This window comes from Anguilla anguilla, chromosome 7, assembly GCF_013347855.1.
Source record: "Anguilla anguilla isolate fAngAng1 chromosome 7, fAngAng1.pri, whole genome shotgun sequence".
NCBI lineage: Eukaryota > Metazoa > Chordata > Actinopteri > Anguilliformes > Anguillidae > Anguilla > Anguilla anguilla.
This window is the reverse complement of record NC_049207.1, coordinates 12,381,943-12,398,357: the sequence shown is the minus strand read 5'-3', so window position 1 is coordinate 12,398,357 and position 16,415 is coordinate 12,381,943. Positions and strand designations below refer to the sequence as shown.

The window sequence follows — 16,415 nt, the reverse complement described above, 5'->3', positions numbered from 1 at the left end:
TCAGCTGAAAAGAGATCACACTGCCAGGTCCCCAGGATACAGAAAGCTAAAAAATGTGAGATCACCACTCAGCCAAAAAAGCACCGCAGCGTCCCAACACGGAAAATCAAATAAAGGACAGCGGAATGGATGAGAGAGGGCTTCCCGCGCACCTACTGAGAGTCACACAAAAGCACAAAAGCACATTTCCTGTGCTGCGGGGCCCTAAACAGACCGTACACTCCGGCAGATTACACTTCCTGTCAACAATAGAAGTTGTTTAATGGACGCCGGTTTTGTCAAAGTACAGACTCGGCGAGCGCAGTCTGGCGATAAAATGAAAAGAGCGGAGGGGAAACCTGGCAGTAAAGGAAAATGCGCTTACCCACGGAGGACCGGCTCCTTCCCGTTCGCGGTTAACGGGAGGTCGAGACACCGCCGGACTTCACAATTTATCAGGAAGTACAGGACAGCACAGCGGAGAACGCTGATGTTTTTATCACTACGGTTCTATTTTATCATACGGCACTGCGTTTACATTTCTTACGTAATTTTACTGTGTGTTGGGAGCATGGATGTAAATTTGCCAAACAAATAGAAGAACTTGAAATTTCAAACTGTATTTGAGAGCGAAGAGAGTGAGAGAAAAAGTGTGAGTCAATGAGATACTGTGTGCGTGTGTGTGTGTTTGTGTGTGTGTGTGTGTGCCTTTCCCCATACCAGATATTGACACATTTATTAATAACTTCAAAAACATCAGGGGAAAAAAGTTTTATTTGCATTTTACTTGCACACTGAACATCCCAGTCGATGTATTTATGCATTTTAATAATGTAAACATACGGATTTGGAGTGGATAAACACTGTAGCAATGCGGTTGATCTGCAGCAGAACAGCTCTGCTCTGCTTGCTGATGTAGTTCATGCTCCTTAAGAGCATTAAATACGGTGGTGTTAATAGGCCCAAGCTTCTGAGTCTGGCAGACAGCCCTGCTTTGGAGTAAAAGATGCCTCTATATGCTACTTTCCACCTATGACTGGCCAGGAAAGAGAGTGGGCGGGTGGGGATGGTGGTGGCTTGATAGACGAGGGTGGCAGTGTGGTATAATGTGTGAGGAACGGTAAGGCTTTGTAACCTAAAAAGTAGGTTTGATTACCCGGTAGGACACTGCCATTGTACCCAATAGCGAGATACTTACTGTAACCTGCATTGCTTCAGCTATCCAGCTGTATAAATGGATGCAATGTAAAACGTGGAAAAAGCTGTGTGTAAGTTGCTCTGGAGAAGAGCGTCTGCTTAATGCCAGTAAAGTAATGAGAGGACAGGAGGAGGGGATTGGAGAAAAGGAAAGGAGAAGAACAGAGAAAAGGAGAGGAGAAATAACTGTAAACTGTAGTCGTTGCATAGTCATCATATCTCAAACCTTTCATTAAATTCCCCCACATCTACGCCCCCATTTACACCATGTTAGTAATATACCTCCTATTCTCTACTGTACTATTCAAACCGTTCAGACACACAGACACACACACACACTTCTGAAAATGATAGGTTATGGTTAGCTGTGAGTTGCATTCGCTGTCATGAAGCCTTGTGAGCAATCCCGCAAATGCAATGCACAGTCCCAGCACTGTCCTGTCAAAACTGTAATTAATTAGCATACATAATTAGAAACAGTGAATGCTCATCCAGCAGGAGTTCAAGTGGAAGTTTACAAAAACTGAAATGGAAAAAAAAAACAACTTTTGGTAACACTGCACGTCACTCTCACCAGGGCAATGAGGCTAACCTGAATTAGCCACCATTTTACCACTTAATGAGTCATCAATTATTTGTATATATTTGATTGGTCGGATAGTGAGAAAAGGCCTCAAGCACATCAACAACAATTTTACGCTGAGCACTGCTGTTTTATAACAGTAATCCACAGCAAGCAGTTGTTTACTTGTTTGTTCAGAGGAGACCCTTATGGTGGCTTATGTAAGTTGTGTTGTATCATATGCCCGTGCAGCTGGCTGGACATTTACTGGGGCTGGTCAGGACAGGCACCCTCTTCATGGCACAAGGCGCAAAGCCCTTGGTACAAGGGCAGTTTCCCGGAGCGCCCAAGCGCATTATCTCTCCACCATTTTGGCTCCTGGCAGTGAATATGGCCACTAAACTAAGATTGAGGGTGTTGGTTTGAAATGACTTGAACAGAGCCCTGCGGAGAATGTGCTGTGGAATTTGAGCTGCAGTGTCATCTGGGTAACGTAGGCCGGGAGCTGTCCGTGTTTGCAGTGGTGCTGAAACAGAGGTGGAGCTGAGCAGAGCAGCGAGGGGAGCTGTCCTGGCTTTAAGGTGCTGAAATGAAAGGAGGAAAGTGGTCTGCCTATGGCCACAGTGTCTGGACTGGGGTAGCAGGTGCTTATGAACACTTCTTAAGACCACACTTTGAGTCATGCCACCCAACCTGGACTTCAAACCTAGGCAGGTGAACAGCGACACAGCCAGACTGGGAGAGTGTAGGCAGAGATGAGGAGAGGGTGAGAGAAAAGAAACCAAGGAAGAAAGGAAGAAAGGAATAGCTTCTGCTAAGCAAGAAAGCAGCAACTGGAGTTCATTGGCCCAGCAAATTACAAATGCGCTTCCTGGTGACAAACAGGCAGTGCACTCCAAACCACTCCCTGTCGCCCTCAGCACCATTTTGTCTGGGGGCAGTAAGAACAGATTAAAGTACCTGCAATGCAACCTGGGAGTTGTGGTTTTTTAGGTAGAGCTCTGAGTTTGCAGGCTACACTCTGCTCTTATTGGCTATGTTCTACTGCAGGTGTTGTTTTGGCAGCCTTCAGATTGGACGGGCATCTATCTTCTGTTGTTTTTTATGTTGGCAATATCCTTATCTCCCAATGGGACATTAGAAGGAGGAGGGGGTGGGGGTGTCGGAGGAGTGGAGTTTTATGGGCTAAATCCAACCAGGGGTGTTCCTCTCATATTGTGAATATCTTTCTAGATAATTCCAGTTCAGAGTACTGATTATACTCAATTTGGTATATTTAATAAAAATAGTATTCATCATTCTATCAAAACAAAATATCCAGTTTTTATGTGTATCAGATCCTTCAGTGGCCTTCCTGTCCCAGCACATTACTCACACCTAAAGTGACTCATGCTTATCAGACCCCACTCACTTTCATGAGAGGATATCTAAGACAAAAATACTAATTCAAAGTGATGAGGGCAGGGCAGGCAAAGAAAACAACAACAACAAAAAATGCAAATATGTAAAACTAAAACCCAAAAATGAAACTAAGAAAATCTAAATGAAAAAAACTTGAACAACCCTTCTCTATCCATCTGTCTTGTCGTGAAACAGCACAGCTGTGTCTTCTCCTCACTTTCTCTTCTTCCATATTCTGCTGTTTCTCTGTTTTTGTACACCAGTTCCCTAACTTTTTTTGCCCCCCTTGTAAAGATATTACACCCAGGACATGCATTATTACGTTATCTGAATAACTCTCTGAAATCTTAAACATACGGGAATTTGCAGACGGCCCCTTGAGCACAGGTCATCATTAAATTCAAGATTTATGGCCAAAAGGCTCTCTGTGGATAGAGAGTCTCATCTGTCTGGCTCTTATCACCCGAGGTTCAGAGAGGGGGATATGAGGGGAGGGGGGGATAATGACATCATTAGTTATTTATCATATCTATTTCTCATGTCTACACATGATGATTTTAAGAATAAAATATATCTAATCTTTGCAATATATCTAATGAAATACATGTAATTTCTTAACAATGTAATTACCAGCTCAGTTCTTTTTCCATTATGTTGTCTAATTTGTAGATAAGTGCACGTGTACATCTCAGTCTCAACGTGATTTTAATTATTCACAACATGCCCCCAAAAAACGATACATAATATAACAGACTTTTTTTTGGAGGGCATGTAAAAGTATAATTAAAATCAAGTTGCATCAAATTGATGAGGCAGCCGTACGCTTACCGATCATTGTGAAGCCCGTAGGAACTGTTTTAATTCACTGGAAGCGGACCGGGTGAGCCGGACCAGAAATGAAACCAGATGCGCCATTTCCCCCAAGTGCGGTTCAGGACCCGCTTTACCGCGATCGACGCGCTCAAACAAAACGATTAATACTCATACGTATGAGGGGCACTGAACCAACTGAAGCGTCCTATCTAGACCCCGCAGGGTCCTAATGACCCCCCCACCCCCCCAGTAACAGCAGTGACTCCCCAGCGTGGCGGTATCTGGCGTTTAATACGGGCTGCTTTAATGTCGGGCATTACCGCGCACGGCACCGCGGAGTCCTCCCATGCCGGGGCCTTATCGGCGGGAAGCAGCGCCCGGGGGGGGGGGGGGGGGGGGGGGGGGGAGGGGGTCCCGTGGGACGGTGCCGACCGAGCTGTGACTGCCGCAGCCGTGAGACGGCGACCCGGCCGGCCCCCGGGGGACCGCTCCGGCGCGCTCGCCGCGCTCGGCGAAGCTTAAGCGCAGATTATCTCAGGCAAAATGACCCATTAAGCTGCTGTTAGCCCCGACCCGCGGAGCAAACACACCCGCCACTGCGCCGCGGAGCAAACACACCCGCCACTGCGCCGCGGAGCAAACACACCCGCCACTGCGCCGCGGAGCAAACACACCCGCCACTGCGCCGCGGAGCAAACACACCCGCCACTGCGCCGCGGAGCAAACACACCCGCCACTGCGCCGCGGAGCAAACACACCCGCCACTGCGCCGCGCAGCACCGCTCAGGGCCGGGGCGCTGCCACCGCTACCGCCAGGACGGTGAAGACAGCGCTACCGCCAGGACGGTGAAGACATCGCTACCGCCAGGACGGTGAAGACAGCGCTACCGCCAGGACGGTGAAGACAGCGCTACCGCCAGGACGGTGAAGACAGCGCTACCGCCAGGACGGTGAAGACAGCGCTACCGCCAGGACGGTGAAGACAGCGCTACCGCCAGGACGGTGAAGACAGCGCTACCGCCAGGACGGTGAAGACAGCGCTACCGCCAGGGCGGTGAAGACAGCGCTACCGCCAGGACGGTGAAGACAGCGCTACCGCCAGGACGGTGAAGACAGCGCTACCGCCAGGACGGTGAAGACAGCGCTACCGCCAGGACGGTGAAGACAGCGCTACCGCCAGGACGGTGAAGACAGCGCTACCGCCAGGACGGTGAAGACAGCGCTACCGCCAGGACGGTGAAGACAGCGCTACCGCCAGGACGGTGAAGACAGCGAACACAACGCTGACGAGGATGAAGATTATGATGGTGGTGGTTATTATTATGTCATAATATATGTGTGATGATATACAAATAATATACACTAATGTACATATGCATAATTTATACAATAACATAATGCCACATGTCACAGCACACCATATTATCAGATATGTTCATATAATGTACACACATGAATACATTTGCTAGCCTAAATGCTATTAGTTTATCAGCACTCAAACATTGTGAACCGTACTCTCTGGCATTGTACTACCTAATTTGTAAAACTTGTAGCATGACGGTGTGTTGTCATAGCAACTTGTAACCCCCCCCCCCCCCCCCCCCCCCCCAAGTTGTCAATCAGTCAGTGTGACTGACACAGGCAGGTAGCTGTGCAGCATGCAAGCATCACTCACAGAGCTCACAGAAACAGGTTCTCTCAGGCAGTGGACAGCACAGTCCCTGGAGCACACGCCCATCGTGAGTGAGCACAGCCCGGTTCTGCATTTCCTATCAGCTCACAGTCTCTCCCAGCTGGAGGGCCTCTCTGGAGCCCTGTGTGTGTGTGTGTGTGTGTGCGTGTGTGTAAGCGTGTATCTCTGAGTATGTGTGCGCGCACATGTGTATGGGTGTGATTGTGTACATGTGTGCGTGCGTGTGTGGTGTGTGCTTGTGTATTTGAGTGTGTGTGTACATATGTGTGCGTGTGTATATGTGTGTGTGAGTGTGTACATATGTGTGCGTGTGTATGTGTGTGTGTGAGTGTGTACATATGTGTACGTGTGTATATGTGTGTGTGTGAGTGTGTACATATGTGTGCCTGTGTATGTGTGCGTGTGTGCAGAATCTCTCGGTTGCTCTGGGCATCTGCAGCACATCTAAGGGCCCCTGAAATGGGATTTGCATTCCCCCACTCCCTCCAATCCCATTTTCTACAGCTCACAGCCTAAACAGCCACGACCAACCCAATTACATACACACCCCTTCATCCATCTCCCTCTCCGCATTTACATGTGTCTCATAAAACACTCCATTCTTTCAGCAAATGGAGGGCATGCTTGTCATGTACTTAATGCATTTCTCTTTTCCTGACATGAAACGACATCTTGACGGGTAAATCGATGATTCAATTTTTTTGTGCGTTTGGTGACACCTCAGTGGACCCTGCTGAAATGATACCCTGATAAAGGTACAGCCGGTTGGGAGGGGTAGGAGGGGGCTGGCCCGGTACCAAACTGCTCAGGAGGCAAGCCACACAGTCACTACTGCAGGGGTGCAATACAACAATACCAGAAAAAACGATGATCGGGACTGTTGCCAGCTCCGGCGCTGACGACTCTATGCTGTGACCCTCTTCACCAAGGAAACGGTGGGGGTTTTGTGGAACGTGACTGGAGTTCCTTCGCGTTCCATTGGCAGCCTCGCGCCGGGCTGGGCGGAGCTTCGCGCGGCCAATCGGAGCGCGGCAGGGGGGCGGGGCCAGGCTCCGGCGGAGCCGGGAGTCGGGGAGAGCTCCCCGGCATTCGGCAGCCAATCGCGTCGCGTACCCAGCATGCATATTAATGCCGTTCTGCGATGGGTGATAAATTGCCTCGCTGATGCACTCCAGCAGTTTACCTGACGCCCTCTGCATACAGCCGTGCGTTACCAGGGGAGCCGCCCCTCTGCGCGGGGAGACTGGGCAGTCTGCGAGCTGCGCTTCCATGGGGCCTGCAGTCTCTCAGCATGGCAGAGCCTGCCTCAGCCCCCCAGCCTCCCCATGGGGCCTGCAGTCTCTTACTGGCGTGCAGCGCCAGGTCTGAGTTTGAGAGCTGGGTCACAGCTGGAATCATTTGGAGTAGCCAAACTGTCTGCATTATCCACCTGCAGCTCATAAAGAATCCCCCCCCCCCCCCCCCTCCGCTTCTATGGAATAACAGCCCTCAGAGAGCCAACGCCGTCTGCCGGCTTTTCTCAAAGGAGGCTACGTGCATTTTTTTTGTTGCATTATTAACTTATGACTGCAAAAGTGTTTTTGGTTTTCGTGTCTTTCAGCAGTGAAGGAGAAGCACCATCTGAAATTGGACTTGGCGGGGGGGGGGGGGGAGGGGGTGTACTTTTTCAGGCTCCTCAGACGGGGTGACAGCATCGGGCCGACAGGTTCCTTTAATGCTCTACAGACGGGGTTTTTATTCTTCTTCTCCTTTTCGCTTTTGAAGTTGTGTGATGGACTTATTGCAGCGTGGTTCAGATCTGGATATGACAGAGCGTTAATGCGCTCGCACACTGCTCGCCCTGCGCCGCTCTAACTCTGACAGGAGTCGCAGACAGACGGCTCGGAAGATGAGAGAGGTTGGAGAACCCAGCCCACGCTCCTGACTTACCCTGGGTGACATACCCATAAAGACATTACCGCAGGATGAATACGGAAGATCTTATTCACCGGCAGGGCGGTGTGGCACGTCGCGGTAGGATATACGCCTGGGAATGTAGTCAAAGCCCTGGCCTGTAACCGAGGGCATCGCACCAGCCCAGGGCTGAGGCAAGGCCTACCAAAGCCCCCCCCGACCGCTGATGAAATCTCCATAATGCCCCGCGCGTTTCCCACAATCCTCCAGTTATCTGTGCCGGGCGGTTGAGAGCTCCGCCCTGGGTGGGCTGAGCGTGTCTGGCAGGAGGGAGCAGGAGGAGTCGGGTGGAACAGGGCCAAGCATAACCCAGGCCACGCGGGGAGTTCAGACCGCGGCTGGCCGGGTTTATCCCAGAAAGCCTGTTCAGCACAACGGCCTCATCACATCTGAGCTAGCCAGTGAGCGGGGCTTAGAATGCAGCAGGGGGGCGGGGCAGGGTATCACCACAGTGATCACCCCTCAATGCAAGCTTCACCAAGGGCCACATCCATTAAAAATTGTTGATTGAGTTGGACATTACCGTGACAAAAATTACAGCAGTAGTTTATTGATCAAAAACCTATTTTTTCTTCCTGGAAAACACCCGTCTCTGCAACTGTGACCTACTCAATGAACAGAATGTGTGTTACTATAAGGTCAAATGAGCCAGTCTGGTTTCAAATCTAGCTAGCCCGGTTTCCTAGCCATTATGGTGCACTGCTACGCTAGTTTGGAACACAGCATCCAGAGACACAGTCCACAGGCGTCAAGCTCCAAAAAGGGGGTGGGGCTAGCGTGCATTCAACAAGGACGTGATGTCATCACCTCGGCTGGCAGAACCTTTTCAGCGCAGAGCTCCACGCGCTGACAGCGCAGGCTGCATCACAGAGCGCGGGTTACACCACCCAGGACAACGCCAGCCCGGGCGCTAGCAGCAAAACCAGCCGGGGAGGGTAGGGTAGGGGAGGGGTGGCGAATCGGCTCGCCCGAGGCGAGGCCGAGGACAGCTCCGCTGCGAGGTAACGCGCGCCGTGCCGCGCCGCCGGTTGCCATGGAGACACACCCCCGCCAACGCCGCGCTGAGCTGGGCGGAAGGGGCACAACCGCACCTCGCCGACCGCGATTCCGATCGCTAAACAACTGCACTGGACAGTCTGGGTCACACATTAACGGAGGGGAGCGCGTGGCCAATTGAAGGTGTGTTTCTATGGAAACCGGAGTAGAAGGAAGGAAGGACGAGGAAAAGGTGGACCAGCAGCTCCCTGCTTCGCTGCCCGTGACAGCCAGTTCAGCTTCATTTACTGAGCACCCTGAACCTCATTGTGACCGCACTGCACCACGCACAGGCATCCCCGCGTACGTTAACAGCAGACCGCTCTTCACCGGATCCTGCCTGACATGGCAGCTCTCTGCCTCCGCGAGCTCTGCGTGAAATACTTTCACAATAACAGTTTAAAAAACGCTTTTCAAATTACCCGTCTGCGTCCCCTTTGTTATGACTACAGTCGCGTGGAGTTAATTGCGCGAGAGGTGACGCCGCCTCGTTAAATGCGACGAGCACAAAAGGCGTCGGCCGCTAATGGGCGAGTCGAGTGCGGCTGCTAGTCAGACACAAAGGCGGGATCGGGACCGACACGGGCGTAAAGGCGGGCTCCGTGTCCCCTTCACCGCCGCTCACACCTGCTCCGACTGACCCCTGACCCCTGCGGAAACCCCGCCGTCGGCTTGCGGCCGAAGAGGGCCTCGGACCAAACGCGCCGCCGCAGGTTACTAGCAGCCGCTCGCTCGCCCGCCCTCTCGCCGAACCGCACATTCACCTTGGACGTGCGCAGACACGCATTCCGCTGACCCAGAGGGAGACGGCACACCGTGTCCCCATTGGCCGCTTCAGCGCGGGGGGCTCGTGCGTCCCCGGACTGTCAGCAGTACATCAGCACGGAGAGAGAGAGAGAGACAGAGAGAGAGAGAGAGAGAGAGAGAGAGAGAGAGAGAGAGAGTGAGAGACAGAGAGAGAGAGAGAGAGCGAGAGAGGGAGAGAGAGAGAGGGGGAGAGAGAGAGAGGGAGAGAGAGAGAGAGAGAGAGAGAGAGCGTCTGGTTTCCAGAGCGATGCGTTTGAGCAGGATATCTGCGCTCAAGCAGGCCGGGCAGCTCCTGGTGAAAAGGACATTCTTCCTCTAAGTGCCTTTCCCTGTAAGGCTGGTCAGGGCGTTTGAGGCACTAATGTGGAGGACAGGGGGCTTACCCAAAATACCCAGTGTGGCTGACATCTCGGGATGGGGGGGGGGGGGGGGGGCGGGAGGGCTGACGATGGCCAAAATGGCCAGTTACCATCCTTCATGCCTGTGTGTCGCCTCCCACTGCACCCTACTACCTTGTAGTGTCTGGTCTTTCAGCCCCGCCCTGTCCCTGATACGGAGACAGCCAATGGCAGCAGTTCAGAGTCAACACTGTCCAATGAGACGCAAGCACCCAGTGAACCTAGCCAAGGGACAGCTACCGTTCTCAAAATGTACAGTACCTCTTTTTTTTGTGATCTATTTTTTGCCTGCATTGCTGGTGAAAGTTCAGCTTCTCTGGGATGGAGCAGAACAGACCCTCTGGGAGCTCTCCGACTCGGCCTGTCAACCTCAACTTTTGTTTTCTGCACAGCCAGCACATCGGGCCAACACCAGCCGACTGCATAAACATTTAAGGATTATATAGGAACTGAAGTGCTAATGCCATCAAAAGTCAGCAACTGTTTACTCCCGCGTGAGCAGAATTATTTATGATAGGACTGGCTACTTTGCAGAGACACTTTTTGAACAAACAGCCACGCAGCTGACTGTACACAGGTGCCGAATGAGAGCGAGTCACTTTAGCGATAACCGTTCAGGAGCCATCATGTTTTTCCTCAGCCAAGTGATATAAGCTCTCAGCGAGGCAAACTCAAACTGCAGCACAGATTACCGTCACTTTTACTTCAGCTGCACTCAGCGAGCGTAGATTTTTATTCACTATTTTTATCTTCTGAGCGTGTCAGTGCACGGTCATGTTGCCCTTACGAAGGTGTTACCTGTTCGGTTTGGGATTTTTCTTCTTTTTCAAATGACTGGTGACCTGAAAGCATCAGTGTACTGCAATATACTCATTTTCTTCAGGGTTACAGAGTGGTTTTGTGGGTGTTCACGGCCTGCAGTGATTACACACTGACCCATAGAGGTCTTCCCAGTGTGCTTGCCCACTGCAGGTGAGCCAATATCACCTCATCTATGTCCACTTAAGTTAAGCCTGCGCAGCTGCTAGTAAGACACTTACCTACATTCCCCATTCTAATATTCTGTTTAAAATTTAAACAGAGGTCATTTTTAACCACAATACACTCCCAATACAATCATACTGTGTGAGAAATGCCCGTGCTGCCTCCATTCCAGCCTAGCGCAGCCCCTCGTGTGCATACATTCAGCTCCTTCCATCAGAATGTATGCAGCGTATGATTGCTTATTACAGCACAGTGTGGCCGTGGCTTCCAGGTAAATAGTTGGCGCAACTGCCGATTCCTTAAGGCCCCCCAGTCAATGGGGGCCTGGGGTCCTTGACCTGCACACAACGCCCCGCGTGCTTCCCATTGTTCCCCAACGTATCGACTTGACTTCATCTTCAGGGGAGTTTTTCCAAAGTGCCGACAGCTCCTGGCCCCTGGACCGCTTTGACGGTAATTTATTCTGGAGGCGAGGCCGTCTGACTGCTAACGGCCGCGCTCCCGTGACCGCCGGAACGCGACCCCTTTATCACGTATCGATTCATGAGCGGATTAAAAATAAACGCGTCGGCGCTGCTGACAGGTGCGCCGGTCGGAGGGAACGCCGCGTGCCGCGTTTCGGAGAACGCCTCAACCCCCGCGTCCGCAGCCCTGAAGGCGCACCTTGGATCGGACCTTGAGCCCCACCTGCGCTCCGAACGGGTAACCTGTGTTTCGAACGGGTAACCTGTGGTTCGAACAGGTAACCTGTGTTGCACATGGATATGTAAGCTTCAGACAGCTACCAGTGCTTCAGATACTGTAGATCATTGGGCTTCAAACGGGTACTGTACATAGGATGCCTATGCTTCAAAGTTGTACCTGTGCTTCAAGTGCCTACTCACGTTTCCACTGGATGTACGTCCCTTTAAATAGACATGCAGTATCTTCAGGAAAGCAAAGAGAAGCAGTAATATTGAGTTGAGACTACAGGATATGCGGAGTCCAGAACAGTTCAGAAAAACAAGTGACCAGATAGACGGGAGGATCTGGGGTGAACATGAACACAGTCGCTGGTAGTTCCCTGACTTGGAGGAGCCTTGGTTTGTAGCTCAGTGAGGTAATCATATTACTGTTTTGCCGTGTTTGAAACCCGCCACAGGCCGACCCCCCTTTGCGCACTCTTCACCACCGAGGCTAATTGTTCGGCTGGCTGGAAGAGCACTCCACCGCAGGTTTCAAGTTCCTGGACCGAGACGCTGATTGGCACCTGGGGAAGAGGCAGTTCCTTGTTTTGCTGTCGGAGCCAGAGTGGGAGACTCTCATGTTCAGTCATTGGCTGCATCTGCTGGCTCCGGGGGGGCCCCCAGAAGTGATGAATCCCCCTCACTGGGGGGTCAGGCGAGGGCATTCTCAATTTAAGAAAGGGCCTCTCAAGAAACTTTAAAAACAGAGTTAGCAAAAAAAGCAGAAGAGCACATCCCCCGGCGGCAAACTTCAAGAGAGAGAAAAAGGAAAAGAAGGGCTGTAACTCTTGGAATGGATTATTTGAATATTTTAACAGTTTGCGCTTTGTTTCAGGTACAGATGTCAAACTCACAGAAAAAAAAGAGGAGCTTAGTCTCTGCAAGACCTTTGGCACAAAGACAGCATGAGCCAGTGTCTTTATAAAGGCCTTTATTTTTCTCCGGCTTGTAGCTGAACAATAACATACAACAAACAAAGATTTAGCCTATATAGTGTATTTTGTCTCTGCAGCACCTCTAGGCAACAAAGAAGCCAAAAAAGTCCAATGCAGCCCAAAAGATTTTATAACGCTTCTTATCCTTTTTCTCCCTTGTTTGGGATGCCCAATTATGGTCATGCTGCAAAGCTCATCACAATCTCTCTCTCAGATAAGCATGCGCTCTCCACCCAAGCATGTGATGCCAGCAGGCAGTTCTTATCACAGCGCAGTTTGCAAGTCTCGCTCACACCGACATGAGTCAGAGGAAGACACCCCAGTGCAGCTTAACTGTCCCAGACCCCCCAGTGAGACGCTGTCCTGGCCCGACTTAAACACTCCCATCCCTGGGCGACTCTCGTGCCGATTGAACACACCCCCGTGGGACCGCTGACCAATCAGCACTGATTCAGTACTTGACTGTGACACGCGTGGACTGCTGACCAATCAGCACTGACGCAGTCCAGATTCACTACCCGACCGTGAGACGCATACTTGCACCAGAACAGCGCCATCCGGGAGCTTCTCAGACCGAAGTCTGTGGACCATCTGACTGACCTTGGCAAAGAGCCCCACAGAAATAGAACCTGCTGAGTGTAAGGTTAAGGTTAACAGGTACCAGGGAAGGCTGACAGCAGGTTAGTTCCACTAATTCAATTCCAATTCAGTTCCCCCTCCATTTCAATTCCATCATTCATCCTACTCTAGATCTAGAAGTCTCTAAATTCTGTTTTGGTTCAGTCCCTTTCTATTTAAATTTTAAGTAAATTAAACAGCAATTCCAATTCATTATTCTCTACACAACAGTTCAATTCACTTAATTCCTTCAACTCAATCTTCTTAATTCTAAGACATTTCTAAATCCATGCAATCATCTGAATTGTTAGCCATTATTTAATCAATTAGTCCCAATGCTATTTGTTGTGATCAAACATTCTACAGCAAACTTTGTTTTAGTCTATATGTAACACTGTTCATGGGTTATGTCATTTTAAAATTACCATTGCACTGCCATGAAGGAAAATAAGAATAAGAAAAATTACTGTGCCACCACTGATAAACAAAACAGTCATTTTCAAGGTCATTTCAAGAGCCCAGTTCCAGCAATTAAATCCCAATTGCATCCAATTAAATTCAGATTAATTAAAAGCTTTGAATTCAACTGCTTCCAATTCCAACCTTGTAATTCTAATTTACGATACATTTCGGAGGAATTCACTCCATCCCTTGTGTCCGCGGTACAGAGGGTGCAAGTTTGGGCCTGCGGTAGCATGCTGGGGTGTACGCTACAGTGTGATCATCATCGGCAGGCTGGGGCCAGGCCATGAATACCCCCACATGCAAGCAGAGGAATAACATGCAAATACATTCTGAAGGAGAGAGGAAGGAAGGGCAGGGTACGAAGGGGAAAACATGTGAACGCTCAGAAGCTAGCCAGTGAGCAGGGCATGTGATCTTTTATACATAACTTCTGACAGGAGACGTGGCTGAATTTTGAATGAGACCTACGCAGACTCCAAAAACATAAAAAGAAAGCATACGTAGGCCATTATACAGGTGAACACACGCACACACACAAACACACACACACACACACACACACACAAACGCGTGTGCGCAATCGCACGCAAACACTGACGGTCAGGCACACGCACCAACGCGCTGCAATGCCGCTGCTGCCGCGGCCGGTGTTTTAATGGGTCACGGTGTCCTTGCCCACTCCCCTTCCCTCCGAGAGGGGAATAAATCACGTCTGTCTCCTCCGCTCCAGCGCGCCGATGCCAGAGATTAGCTCGGATGAGAAATCCATACTCTGCACGTTCGGCCCGGGCTCTGGAGCACGGGCAAGGTTTCGGCGGAAAATTCCGGACCCAACGATTTACCCGGGCGCATTTAGGCATACAGATTAATCTCCTAAATCCACATTAACTCCTGACGGAGGTGGGGGGGGGGGGGGGGGGGGGAGGGCAGGAGGGCAACAGAAAGAGGCTCAAGTCACGCCAGCGGGGCTAACGTTATTCCCCTGACTCAGCTTCATTTGGTCTGAAGTCTGGAGGATTATTGTACTCCGTATTGCACACATATATCTGAAGTCGTTATTATTCTGGAGCCAGAAGAGTGCAGCGGTTTTTCTATCTCCGTATGTCATCTCAAGGACTCGGACAAACAACACAGCCAAAAAGACCAGTTAATTCGGGAGGGAAAAAAGGGAGAGATTCGGAACCAAAAAGCCAGTCTGTCTGGGCTCAAGGGTGCTGGTGAGGGAAACTGAACTGTGACCCTGGGAAAAGGCAGACGGTACAGCCCCCTATATTTTCGGGAGTGCCTATTCTACCCTTTCACCTGCCGTTATGACTGTTGATTTGGCTCCTCAGCTCACAGTCCTGTGTGAGAGCAGCAGGCCCCCTGGTCAGCGTCCCCAGGTCAGCCCCCGCAGGTCCCAGCGCGTAGGGCAGGTGTGTGCACTTTTCACAGTAGCCCCCCCCCCCCCCCCCCCAGGTTCCCCACTCCTCTCTCTCCAGTCAGCAGGAATGGGAACTGCATGGGGGACTTTCCCCCTCTGCCTCCTGGCCCTAATTAAATTGAACTCTACTGGCTGTGCTTCTTAATTAAAGAGGCTGTGAAGTATGTGTTCCTTCAGCGGTCGGTTTAAAACGGCACGGCTGGGATGGGGGGTGGGGGGTGGGGGGTGGAGAGCGATTGGGTGGGGGTCGGCAGAGGGTTTGGTGGGGGAGGGACTCTAGTGACTTAGCAAGTTGAACGGTGTGCTTGCCGCGGTAGCTCTGAATCAGCTTGCAGTGGGCAGCTTTGCGCCCTGAGTTAATTTGATTAACAGGGTGTCAGAGTTCACCCCAGCCGGTTTTTGCGCTCCGTTTGAGGACATGTCCAGAGAGAATAAGATACTCTTTTTTTTTGGCAGTTATTTTTAAACTGCTCTCCTACACTCACACCGGCCACATTAATATTTTGCGATTTGAGCGAGGCAACACATATGCTCCAGACTGTTCCGTGTTCCAGGCCTCCTGAATAAAGTGTGAAAGGTCTAAAAGCTTTCATTCATTTCCAAAGGCTAATTTATTTACACGGGAACAATAAAATGCTAAATTAACAGGTTAAAAGTGCAACACAATGAAGATGTGATAAAATCAGCTCCGATCAATGGTTTTCAGAATTCAGCTCCAAGGTCTTAATTTGCTCTTTCACTTAAAAATCTGAAGTCAGGAATAGAAATGCTTACTCAGGACTAAATGTTAAGGTAATTAGCATTACTGAAGTTTCCTTTGTTGTCTCAGGTCCAAAGGTCTGAATAAAATTAACACACACAAATAGCTAACGATTACATGTTAACAAAATGATTGGGCACATGAAGTCCAAATCATTCAACGAACAAACTAAAATGGACACTAAACCACAACATTAAATGGCAGGCTACCAGCTAACTAAACCCCAACAAAACAAAATTTACATTTTCAAACAATCACCTCAATGTTCTGCCATTTTTTAATTTAGAACTAGGCGTGAAACCACAAGCCATCAGACTGCAGGCACTGAGGCCTGCTCAGGTGTCACAAGCAGCCTCTTCGGGGTCGCGACCCTTGCGGGTCCCTATTCGCTGAAAGGAAAGCTAGCGGGCGGCGCGGCTGCAATCAGGAGCCAGTTAGCGTGCGCCGCCGCCATCTCTCTAATGACACTGCTACTGCAGCCCGGGTAATCGATTCTTAACAAGCCGTGGAAAGCGCAGGGGGGGGCGGAGTTTCTCCGCGGTGGAAGCTCCGGCCGCGCCGCTAGCATCGATCGGCGCCGTCGCACCTGCCGCCGGCGTCTTGTTCGCCGTCACCGCGAGGCGGGCGCCCCAGGTTACTCGTGACAGACGGGCTGGTCCTTTTTTCG

General features: G+C 50.7%; 1 protein-coding gene across 1 annotated transcript in view; it reads right to left on the bottom strand.

The window, feature by feature from the left end:
* lhfpl3 (LHFPL tetraspan subfamily member 3) overlaps positions 1 to 16,415 on the bottom strand; it is a 38,664-nt gene that overhangs the window by 10,747 nt on the left and 11,502 nt on the right. The window lies entirely within an intron of this gene.